At 42.8% G+C, this 13,146-nt stretch overlaps 1 pseudogene; it reads right to left on the bottom strand.

Annotated features, from left to right (window-relative positions):
* LOC101391006 (poly(rC)-binding protein 2-like) overlaps window positions 1–13,146 on the bottom strand; it is a 30,593-nt pseudogene that overhangs the window by 16,386 nt on the left and 1,061 nt on the right.

The following is a 13,146-nucleotide window of genomic DNA, read 5'->3' as shown; positions in this document are numbered from 1 at the left end:
TCTTTAGAATTATAATCCACTTGCATGCAGAGATTCTTTCATCTTTGACTCTCCTCAGTGCCTATTGTAAAGCTTCAACATAGTAATAATAATAAATAGCAATTATTGAGTCTTTACTATATGTTAAACACCATGTTTAAAGTTTTACATGAATTGGCTCATTTACTTCTCCCAATAACCCTATGAAGTAAATACCATCATTAGTCTCATTTATACATGAGGAACTTGAGACACAGAGAGGTTAAGAAAGTCACCTAAGATAACACAGTTGGGGAGTCAGTGTCAGGGCTGCTGATGCCAAAGTTCAAGCTCTTACCCACAATGCTACACTTCCTTCTAAGGACCATCTGAGGATTTGAATTTATTTTACTGTTATTAAATACTGAAAATATATTTTTTACTTAAAAAAACAAGTAAATATTGGAATCTCTAAGAATAGTTGTCCTTCCAGAAAGAAAGCAAAAAGGAAACACTAAAGAAAAGATTGAGATGGCTCCGATTTTCCTCAGTGAAAACATTAAGTGAGATTCATCAAATTATTTAAAATTTTTTATTTCCTCCATCTACAGAGTAAAGTATAAGTCCTCATCCTCCCAACAATGATTTTATAAAGTGTTGTGTTGCTAATGAAACCTTTAAAATTCATGGAAGGATAGAGAACAACATGAGTCATTATTACTCGGCTTAAATTTTATGAGATCTCTTGTGGGTTCGGAAGGGCTGGAATCACCTCAGGAGTCTGCCATTCTTTTTTTGTGTGTGTGAGGAAGATCAGCCCTGAGCTAACATCCATGCCAATCCTCCTCTTTTTCTTTTGCTGAGGAAGATCGACCCTGGGCTAACATGCATGCCCATCTTCCTCTGCTTTATATATGTGCCCATCTTCCTCTGCTTTATATGGGATGCCGCCACAGCATGGCTTGACAAGCGGTGCGTCAGTGCGCACCCAGGATCCGAACCTGCGAACCCCGGGCCGCTGAAGTGAGCCTGCGCACTTAACCGCTATGCCCCTGGGCCAGCCCCAGGAGTCTGCCACTCTTGCGTAGCTATTGGTGTATTCTGCTTTCTTTCTATCACCTCAAATGGGACATAGCCAATTTCAGCATTGTCAATTCTGTGGGAGGCTAAAGATTAGTATAGGGCTCCTTTTCCTCCCTGAACCCCCAAACCACTAGCTAGTTGAAGGGATTTTGAATGCAGGGATACATGACCAACCACTCCTCAAAACAGGGCCTTTTGAAGCATTTGGCCTAAAGAAAAGAAACCCGAGGTGTTAGATCACAGTTGGCCAGAGTTAGTATTGTATTTTACTTAGAGAAACAAGGAGGTGATGGGTTAGCAGCAAGCTTGGATACAGCTTTGGGTTTACCTGAGAGGCGGTGTGGTGAAGTGCTAAAGCAGCAGACCAACCCCAGACAGCCCATCCGGTCCACCACTGCCATTTAATAGTTTGGTGACATTGGCTAAGCTACCTAGACTCTCTAAGCTCCACTTTCCTCCTGTGTTAAATGGGGATAATGATGCTCATCTTAAAATGTTGGTGTGATGACTTAATAGCACAGTTTGGCTTCCCAAACTTGAGTCATTCACACATCACTGTATCAGTCAGGGTAATTTTGAAGAAAGTTTAGTAAAGGGATCTGTTACAAAAGTGTGGGCAGGGTTCAAGGAAACCAGCCAAGGGATAGTGCAGGATCCAAGGCTAGCAATTGGGGAAAGTTGTTATCATGCCAGGCTTGAATGGGGCAAGAGGAGAAAGCATGGACAGAACTGGGAGTTGTTTAGAGAAGACTGCAAGACCGTGACCCAGTCAACCCACAGTGACTTTGCTGGAGAGGAAGCAGGAGACTGAATAAGTACTCCAGCCTCATTCTCCTCCGGCCATCCCATCTCTTGCTGGGGCTCCCCATTGGCTGGGCCCAGCCAGAAGCAAGGGAGCCCATGATGTGATCCATGAAGACCAGCCTTCCAGGGAGGAGGAGAAGGAAGAATGGGTGGGTAGGGAGGGGCAAATGGAACCGATCCAGCACATCCCCCCTACTAACGTTTGCCCTTCTCCCCCCTTTAAAGAAACCCCCTTTTATTAACTGAAATACATTTACTTTAAAAAGGAGACTTCTCAAGTCTCATCCTAAGCAGTGATATCCATGAGATCATAGTTTAGATGTGCTAGTTTTTCCTCTGTAATATACACTTCAGGAAGCTTGGCCTCAGTTCAGTACTTGGAAAAAAATAAATACTCAATAAAGTGATCATCTCTGTTGTTGGAAGTCACAGATGAACATGCAGTGGAACACCTTGTGCATATGGAAAGCAACTTTTAAAAACATATGTTAGGGGCTGGCCCCGTGGCTTAGTGGTTAAGTGCACACGCTCCGCTACTGGCAGCCCGGGTTCGGATCCCAGGCGCGCACCCACGCACTGCTTGTCCGGCCATGCTGAGGTGGCGTCCCACATAGAGCAACCAGAAGGAGTTGCAACTATGACATACAACTATCTACTGGGGCTTTGGGGAAGAAAAGGGAAAAAAAGGAGGATGATTGGCAATAGACGTTAGCGCAGGGCCGGTCTTCCTCAGCAAAAAGAGGAGGATTGGCACAGATATTAGCTCAGGGCCTGTCTTCCTCACACACACACACATACAAAAACAAAACATATGTTACTATGAGAAACACAATCTTTTCCCAATATATTTTCTAACTGGAGATTGCTAATTTATAGAAAAGATGATATAAATGAGTTTTGTGTATTTGTTTTATAACTGGTACACCTTAATGAATTTGATTATTTGGCCCATTGGGTTTTCATTAGATTCTTTTGATTTCTCCAGGCAAACAAGTAAATCATCTGAGAATGTTGATAAGTTTTTCCACTTCTTGCTATTTAACATCTTATCATAGTGGCTGGAACCTACAGGGCAATGTTGATCAATGGAACAACAATGGTGATATCAGGAATTCTTTGTTTCTTCCTTACTTTAATGGAGATACTTCTAGCTCTTTTGTAATTTGTTTGGTAACATTAAACATGATGTTGGCTGTTGGTTAAAGAGAGATATTCTTTATCTTGTTAAGGAGGTATCCTTATATTCTTAGCTGACTAAGAATTATTATCAGGAATGGGCGTTGTATCTTATCAAATGCCTCTTAGACGTCTATTGAGACCTTACAATCCTGGAATAAATCTTGCTGGATTACGATGTATAATTCTTTTAGTAGATTGCTTTACTATTTTTTTTCTGGAAGCGTTACATCTTGGTTGGACAAAAGGAGAATGTATGTGCCTAAAAGTCATTTTCAGGATTTTGAGGGACTAAAAGGAGTGTGTAAAATAAAAGTGCAAAATATGTAAGCGTGAAACTGTCTGTTGTACATATAATAATGTTTAAAATGTTCAACGTTGTATGGGAAGTAACTGTAGTTGCAGGCTCCCAACAAAACGGGAATGTTCCTCAACAGTCTGCAGGCTACTGAGTCTCTCTTTTACCTCCCAGCACCCTAACAGTTTCTTGAAGGATATAGAGACTGAAAATTGGAAGATTCTGGATATCCAGAGTTGAATATTAGGATAGAATTCCAATCTGAGATTAATTTGGGCCTTGCAGATCTACCTCCTTTTCTGAAACTAGATCCAGCATCAGACTTTCCCATTTTGTCTCTACTTAGGGTAGGTAAATTTATCCCAGTTATGAGTGAGGACAACTAACTAAACAAGTGACAGCCAAAATATAATGTAAGAGAGTTGCGAGTATGTTGTAAAGGTTGTCGGGAGGGGCACAGCCATAGGCATGGGTGGGATGCACTCCGAGCCTGTAATCTGCATAAATCTCTGCATAAATCTGCGCCACCCTATTGTCCACCTCAGCTCAGTGCTGCATTCAGAAGAAACACCATTCCAACAACCCAAAATAATTGAAAAACTATTTAAATTTTCCTATAGTGTCAACAAAATGTAAAGAAGGAATTCCATTCATAGCACACAGTCAAGTTTCTCTTCAGTCATCCTTCTCCCCAAAGCCCCATTTCATCACAACCCAATAGGTGTCCCTCTTTTTCCCTGTCTCTCAAAATGTCCCTGGGCTTCCTCTCCAACACGGCCTGACCTGGGCTTTGCCACCTCTCACCTTCTAGATCCATTCTTTTCTCTGCCCTTCTCATTGTAAAGCAATCAATCTCTTTTTGGTTCACTGCCTCACCCATTGCCCAGATTTGCACGTTAAGGCCCAAGAACTGTCATACAAAGACAAAACCCTTAGCAGGCTAGATTTTTATTTTGTTTTGTTTCATTTTCCTGTAACACATGCAGAAACAAAATTCCCAGGCAATCCTTAAATCTGTGTTTACTCAGGATTTTAATGTTCCTCCTCCAGCAACCATTTCCCCATATTCTAATTTGACGGATTCTAATCCCCGCACCCCACCAACTCAGTTATAGAACAACTCATAAACAACAAAGAGGTCAAAAGCAGGGAGACCTGGGTAGTCCAGGACCTGGAAAGGGAATTCTGAGAGTAACGGAGTGTTGGGTCTGTTGGCAAAATTATGGTCACAATAAGTGCCATCTCTTCTACTTGGCCCGGTTCCCCTGAAGCTGAAGTTTCCCAAAAAGTATTATTAAGGCCTCAAGAAAGAGGTACAGGAGGAACAAGGCGGCATTAAGCTGTCTTTCTGCTTCTTAAAGCTGGAGAGCTTTCAAGGGCTGCAATGCATCTAGCTGGAGGAGGAGGGCCCTGCCCGCCTTGGGCAGTTTCCGTCCTGGCCCCTGCCCTCTGCCACCCTCGCAGTCTCTAAAGCCCAGACGCCCCCTCCAGCAGAGTGAGGAGCCTATTTTTAAAGACCAGGCATACTCTGAATGAATAATGACTTCTCTTTTTCTCCACCCGGTGCCAATCAGTGACTCATCAACCATTTTCTAAATGACTATGTTTTCATTCCCCAGTTTCCTGCGTACTGCGATATTAGAGAAGATTAAATGCAGCCCCTCGCTGCCTCCCTTTGCTTTTCTGCGTCTTGTTTTAGAGATGGTAATACCCCCAAAATAGAAGCGTTTCATTGAATGCTGATCATTTAGTGACAAGTGAAAACACACACACACACACACACACACACACACACACACACACACACAGCGATGTTAAGGAAAGGTCTGTATGACTTCCAGGAGGACGTTGGGTGAAAAGAGAAGGAAGTGGAATCTTGGACTATGAAAAAATGTGATATCTCAACTGGACCCCATTCCCTGCCCCCACCACCAGCCCCAAGTTCCAGGCCGAGGCCCTTTATTAAGGACCCTCGACTACACTTGTATAGTCACTTTCTACTGCATGCTGTTCTCTGACTGCCAGATGTTTGCTTTCCTTTATGAGCAGTTCTGCTCTCCCCCAACCCACCCCCCACCCCCGCACCTTTTCCTGCCCCTCACAATACCTTTTCTAGTTCCCTGTGGTTCTATTAGCAGCCACAAGGAAAACTCCATTCCCTTGTTAGGGTTTCTGTTCCTACTCCTACTCCTGGACATGGCTGTTTCCAAACTGAGGATTGTCTTTCACCCCAAGAGCAAAGAGAGAATTTGGATGGTTGAAGATAAACCTATCATCATTTTTGGGATAATTATACTCAGCCTATCCTGCTGCTGATGGGCCTATGGTCTTAGCTTCTTGATAAAAAACCCCCCAAAACAAAAAACACTGATATCAATCCTTAGATGTCCCTCCTCTACTGTGCCAGACATCTTCTATTTGCCCTTCTCCACCCTTCTCCAGCCTGCTCCGTGGTCTGGGTGCTTGATCTATGTGGATTATGTCAACAGGGTTCCCTTGTCCACGGGTTTCCAGTTGGGTTTGAACTATGGAGAGTTCTGGAAGTAGATCAGAGGATGGGAGAACAGTGAGATCCAGATATTTATTCTGCTCAGTTCCCTCTTTGGGCTGACTGTCATTGACCTAAGGTCACTGCTTCTTTCAAGGAAGCCTGCATGACTCTCTCCTTCTGGTAACGTTGCTCTCCTCTCATCCCTTCAGGCCTCAGGGTGGTAACAGCTCTGTTGCCACTTACCCCGAATTCCAGCATTTTCCCACCTGCTGCCATTGTGTAATTAGTCCCTTTGTAAAAGAACCCTCTTCTAATCATTCTCAGTTGAATGTGCCATTTGTTTCCTGTTGAGACCCTGACTGGCCCTATCTTCCTCTCTTCTCCACTCCCACTCCACCCCTTGACCCTACTTTGTTCTAATTTTTCTCTCTCCTCCTGCAGCATCTTCTGGCCTCCTTAGGCCTCTAGCATGATGCATGGTGAGCTTTCCAAGACGACTGCTGACCCTTTGGGAAACAGCACCAACAGCTACAGTGAAAGGAATGAGCTTTTCTGGAGCAAGAAGCACAGCCCCCCAGAGGTCTGAAGACATCTGGTCTAAGTGTGATGCACATGAGCATCATCCGGCCAACGTATACTTGCTGGGAAGACAAGCTAAGGATTGATTCAGAGCTGGATTACTGACTATGCCCTCAAACCCTCCACATTACAATCCACGTGTTCTGAGCCTGCAGGACTTCTTACTCTGTGAACCATTCTCACATCATTTAAGGCCACAGGATATCTATAGCAACTGTATCTCAATAATCATAATCATCGTAATCATCATAATGGCTGCCTATTACTGAGTGCCAACTCAGAACCAGGCACTGTGCCTGGTGTTTTGCTTCTGTAAATCAAATGAAAGTTTCCATCTCATTCTTAAGGGTTGCTTCCCCATGGTATTTGGGAAAGGGATGGATTGAATCCTAGTCCATTCTCAAGTTGTGGGTCCGCCTCACTCGGCTTCTCTGAGTCGTGTATTACTCCCTACTCCACCAGGGGGCGCTACAAACATCACTGTGGGTAGAGGTCTGGAACTCGGGAGGACCTTCCCCTCGGTGAGTTGCTGTTCCCTCTGCAAGGTTGTCTGGGAGCTTTAGAGGGCAATTGGGAGTCCCAACTTGCACTTTCCTTCCTAACACAGCCAGACAGTTAAGTGGGTCTGTCAGTCTTTTCTCGTGGTTTGAGGAGCATCAAAGGGGAAAAAACCACATGTGAAGGAAAGAATGTGAAACCTCGAGAACCCTCAAGGAGTTTAAGCTTTCACAGGGGGACTCTTAGAGGCACACCTCGGTTCCTGTCCTTGCTTCCCTGCCCTCAAGTCTGCTCTTCTCTGTGGAATCCCCTCCTTCTTCCACCTCTGCCTCTCCCTTTTGGAAATTTTCATCCACTGAGGCTGTTCTCACCCCAGGCTACATCCCCTTCCCCCCAGCAGGACCTTTCCTCCAGTGTGCCTTAGTCAACAAGTACCTCTGCAGTCTCCCGTGGGCCGTATTCTGGCCGCTCTCCTTCAAGAGCTGCCCGCTGAAGGGAGGGACAAATGCATGTCTTTCCTCTTCAGATTGTCCAACAGTAGCTATGGATCTCTCTCCCTCTCTCTTCATCTCTCTCACTCTTTCACACACATACACACACGTGTGCACTTACACACTTGCAAAGGTCTCCCAAGGACAAATATGAATTCTCAGAGACAACATAGTCTACACCCAGAAGGAGGAAGAGAACTCTTTCCCCAAGTGCCTCCATGGTTTGCAAGGTCCCCTTTTCCACAGTGGACTTGGTACTTCACATCATTATACAATCACAATTGGTTCTTCTCTGCATTTTTCTCTTTCAAGTTGTTCAGCTTTGGACCTATGGGAACAGGCTGTTAGTGGCCTCCCCTTTAGCTATACAAAGACCCAGCCCAGGTGTTGAAATGACCAGTTGTGAGAGCCCTTGAATTTCTTAGCTAAGGACCCTCCTCTGCCCTGATCTCTGTCTGGGATGGGGATTGGTTTCATTGCCCCAGTTTCATACACCTTAGCTCTAGACTCTCACAACCCCCTGGGTGGCTGAGGTTCTTTTCTCACATTCTTTGCCCCAGTGACTGACCCATCAATCTTGGGCTCTAGGAATTGGCCTTCTTCCCTTTTTCTTTCTTACCCCTATATCACATCCATCACCAAGTCCTGGAGATGTGATCTCCTTGACTTTTTCTACAACCTGTCTACCTCTCTCCATTCACCCCTTCACCACCCCCACCACTGCCTCCATGTTGGCTGTCAGTCCCTCCCATCATCCTTCCCATCCTTTATCTGACATTGCTATTTAAGTTTTCACCACTTGTATATGGTTATGCCTCCCCCAACTAAACTGTAAGTTCCACGAGGGCAGGAATTTTGTCCATCTAATTCATTGCTCTACCCCTTGTGCCTAGCACAGTGCCTGGAAGGTAGTAGGCACTGAATACTTATTTGCCAAATGAATGAGCAAATTGTTGAGTCCAATTCACTTGTCTTGGAGGCTGGAGAGAAGAGACCCTTAGCACTGTCTTGCATATAGCAAGCCATCAAGGAATGAATACTTGTTGGACAAAAGAATGTTTCTTTTGCTCAAGGCCACATAGATAATTAGTGGCAGCATTTGAATCAAGTCTCCTTATTCCAGTTGATTCTTAACCTTGGCTGCACATTAGAAACACCTGGGGAGTTTAAAAATCCTGATGTCCAGGCTGCTCCCTAGACCAATTAAACCAGAACTTCTTGGTGGGGTTGGTAGTGGGGGCCGGGGTATCATTATTTTTAAAAATTTTTCCAGCTGGTTCCAATGTGCAGCCAAGGTTGGGAACCATATTAAATCATGAAGTAGGACCAAGGTAACCCTATACTTCTCATACTGCATCTAATAGAAAAATTTTCAGAAAAATCAAAAGCCTTGCTGAGTGAATTGAACGTTCAATTCACATGTCCAGAAATAGTGTTAGCTTGTGGGAGAAGGGGAGCACGTCATCGTTTTGGGTTGGGACTGCACCATGGTAAGAACCAGCATGTGTTAATCTCCAAAATTGAACCCTGAAGGCAGAAAAATGGTTTTGTAAGGTGGGTGGAGACACTGGAAGAAAATAAGTAATGGGGATGTATTTCAGACTGGGTACTGGGAAGCTGTTGCCTAATAATCCTCTTAAACCACAGAAGAGTAACTCCAGGGATTTGCGGAGGATTCTTTGTTTGCGTCATTTACAATGGACAAACCCCCAGCTGTGTTTACCAAGGAAACCATTTTAGACAGTGAGGGAGAAAAGGCCCTAGGAGTCATTTTCCCCCAGAAAAACATCATGCTGGATACAGTAGTACTTGGTGGTTCATTTCGTCTCAGAATTGCTTAGCCCTTTGGTTGAGGCTTGTTTTCAGAACTGCCGTATGTGAAGCTGGGAATTACGACTTGAAAGAGAAGCGAGAAAACAAAGAATGGGTGGCTTGCCCAAGGAATTCTTTTAAGTCATTGAAATCACTGGGAGAGAGTGCTGTGCTCAGGGATGTCAACTTTGAGTCCCAGGCTCCACCTTTTGGATGCTACGCTAACCACAGAGGGCTAACTTCATACAATTCAAACTCCTTACAGTGACAACTTCTTAAATCCATTACAGGATTTCTTAAAATATGAGGAAACAAGCAAAGTAAACCACCATTCAATAGCACAGAATTGGATTTGCTTTTGTCTATGTGCAACATACATAATAAATAGATGCTGACATTAATATATAGAGGGCTCATATAAAGTACTTTAGTTGGGTATTATAACTCAATATAATGTGTAATTACAATGCCCTCTTTACATGGTCAATACTTCTGTTTACACAGAATTGCCCAAGGGGATTTTGCAGAGCTATGAAGATGCATGGGCATACCTGTCAATTAGTTCTAGGTTTTAGTCACTCAATTGGCATATATAGGAGAACAAGACTGAGGAGAAAAAAAGGTCATACAGGTTTCAGGGCTTTAATAAGATGGAATCCTCTGTTTTTGGTGAGAAAAACTAAACCAGTTATTGTAAAGCTGATGAGTTAGTCCAAATGGAAACTTGATTTGGGTATCTTTTCTCATCTTCCAGATCCCACGGTTCTCTTTGGTTATCTTCACTGTACACACTGCTTTGTACTGGTGGTGTAGACATAGTCTACAATGTGCTTTTCATGTATTTTAATGTTGAAAACAATGAAGCAGCATGCAAGAGCTCAGCTTGGATTAATATTGAACACCAGTGGTTGGAAACTGTAATCTTAGAATTGAAAGGGTCATTTAGTTCAGTTCCTTCCCTCTAGGTATTTGAATATTTAAACCCCAGGATATTGAGTTTGGAGACATCCTAAAAGATCTCTAGGACTGGAGAATCCATAAACTCAGTTCAGGGTTTCTACAGTTGAGAGACTTGTATTGTTTGGTTCATTTCACATCCAACACACTTTTTTCCTGAAGTAAGCCCAGTGCTTCTTGTTTAGAAAAAATACAGTATAACAAGACAGATTCTAGGGCAGAGGACGGCTGCATGGGCTGTGGGATACCAACGAGGGAGTCGCTTTAGAGCCAGGCAATGATAAAATGGGGCAGAGTGGGGCACTGTTCAGCTTTTAAATACTTAAGGACTATTCTCCAACTACCTACTAATATAATGAAAGGTAAATGAAGGTCCCCAGGCATGCTACAGCTAGCTCCCAGTTTAGCTTATGACAGGAGAATCATAGTTATTCAGATCATATGCAACTCCAGAGATCAACTATCTCAGCATTTCTATTTTATGTACACTTGAATCCCTTTGAAAGTGACATGTCAATCTTTTAATGTTTAAATATTTAATGTTTAAAATGTTAAAAAATAATTTTACCCTTTTTGTATAGTGAATGATAAAAAACTCGATTTTAAGCAAATACTGTTTAATTTTGGATTAACAAGTAATTAAAAGTTTTACCAGGACATTAATTTCAATTCAATTGTACTACTATTCACAATCTATAAAGATAAAATTTTTATATTTTGCTATTTAACAAGTGACATTTTATTTACCTTAAATTGCTTATATAAGAAAAAGTAGACTGTGTCAAGAAGTTGATTTTAAATTGACGTATTATTTTGTATGTGGTCTTAGACTGAATGTATATTACAGTCCAGTGGAAATGTAAATCTATGTTCAGGCACCAAAATAGGCAAAAACTATTTTCATGACATGATGTTAATAATTCCTTCATTTTGTACTTTTTATATATGACATATTTTGGGGTTTTAAAAAATAATTTGTGATAGTATTAGGAGGTAGGGCCTTTGGGCAGTAATTAGGTTTAGATGAGGTCATGAGAGTGGAGCCCCCATGATGGGATTAGTGCCCTCATAGGAAGAGGAAGAGACCAGAGTCTTTTCTCTCTCTGCCATATGAGGACTCAGTGGGAAGGCAGCTGTCTACAAACCAGGAAGAGAGCCATCATCAGAACCACACCATGCTGGCACCCTAATCTCAGAATTCCAGCCTCCAGAACTGTGAGAAATAAATGTCTATTGTTTGTGACTCAGTTTATAGTATTTTGTTATGTGCGGCCCGAGCTAAGACATAATATGAGAGGAAAGTTTTGGTGCTATTAATTATGAGCATAACAAATCACCGTATGGATAGTCTTTATTCCCAATAAATGCAAATGCAAAATGGATATAATCATCATGATATTTTCACTTTAACCTTAGTTTTTGAGATACCAGCATCTTCCTGATGTGTGTATAAGATTTGAATCAGTTCAATGCTGATTTAGAGGAGATTATCATAATTCTTGTTTTTATGCTTCTCATAGACTTGTATTTCAATATTAAGAATCCTTATGCATCTTATCTTGTGGTCAATTGAGGGTGAAAATGAAATGGTTTATTATTATTAGTTAAAACAATTAGGATGTTATACTGGTCAGAACCAACATGGTGGCTAGCTGTAGTTAGTTGAATGATGACAAACTGTGTGAGTTATAACTAAGCCCCTCTAATTTCGGCTAACCTTAATTCAAATGAGGAAGTTTTCAGATAGTTTGTACAAAGGAGAGAAGTGAAAAAATTATATTTTTTATTAATTAAAGAAAAATGGAGTCAGATACGGTTGTAGGTCAGGTTCCCACCAGCAGAGCCTGAGGTGGGGAATGTTTGGTGCAGATAATGTGGTGAGGGAGAGCTCTCAGGAGGAACCTGTGAGGTGTGAGGGAAGCAGGGTTGGCAGGGGAAGGAGCTAAGCAAAGATGTGGATTCAGGAGAAGGCAGCTTCAGCCTGAGCCCACAAAGAGCTCTGCAGTGCGAATACCAGCACGGAGTGTGTTCCACACTATACCACTGAGTCATTGGCCATGGGCTGCCCTTCTAGGGGGAGGGAACCTCCTGGGTGGCTCCTCCTGAGATACAGGAACGCCTCCAGAGCAGGTTGCAGCCGTGAGCAGCCAACATCCACCACAGTGTGGGGTTGAGTGCTCCAGCCAGGTGAAGGAATTCTGGAAGGAAATTAACATCCATCTGCTACAGACATCATTTCTTTTTATTATTTTAAGTATATAAACCCACTAGAACCATCTTTTGAATGTATAAACTGTTACTGAACAATGATTATTTAACATTGTTTAACTGGAAAGTAAGGACCATGAGGGCAGGTCTTTGTTCTGTTTAATTTGCAGATGATTCCTTGGTTTCTAGAACAGTCACAGACACGTAGTAGGTGTTTGTTGAATAACATCTATGGAATGAATGAATGAGGAAGATCTGGAACCCTGGTCTTCTGAATTTTGGAGCATTGCTTTGTAAGGAATTGGTACTCCTATCCGTCAGAACTGCATGTATAGGAGCTGACCCAAATAAGGGGTTATTTTTCTCACAATACAGGAAATCTGGGGAGAAGGGAGCTCTGGTCTGGAGCAGCGCTCTGCCCTATCATTTGTATTCCAGGAGCCTAATCCACTTGCATGAGGCTTTCTTCCTCATGTGTGTCACTGTCACAGGACAGCCCTTCCATCTCAGCCTCAAGTCCATTCTCCAGGCCCAAAAAAGAAGAAAGAAGCAGGAAGGGGCAGCACCGGTATCAGGAAAGCAAAAACATTCCTAGAAATCTCTAGCAGATGTCCACGTAGACGTCTTTATCCAGAACTGCGTCATCTGAACAGCCCTGAATGCAAGGCAGTCTAGGGTGCCTTGGAAGCAGATTGGCTGGCGCCATTGCCACATGGAACAAAATCGAGATCCTGTTAGAAAAGAAGAAAGAAATAGTGGGTAAGCAAATGACAGTGTCTGCCACTGTAGCA

Source organism: Ceratotherium simum, chromosome X (genome assembly GCF_057802395.1).
Source record: "Ceratotherium simum simum isolate JZ-2026a chromosome X, ASM5780239v1, whole genome shotgun sequence".
NCBI lineage: Eukaryota > Metazoa > Chordata > Mammalia > Perissodactyla > Rhinocerotidae > Ceratotherium > Ceratotherium simum.
Note: the sequence above shows the minus strand (reverse complement) of the source record. Positions and strands in the feature narration are given on the sequence as shown.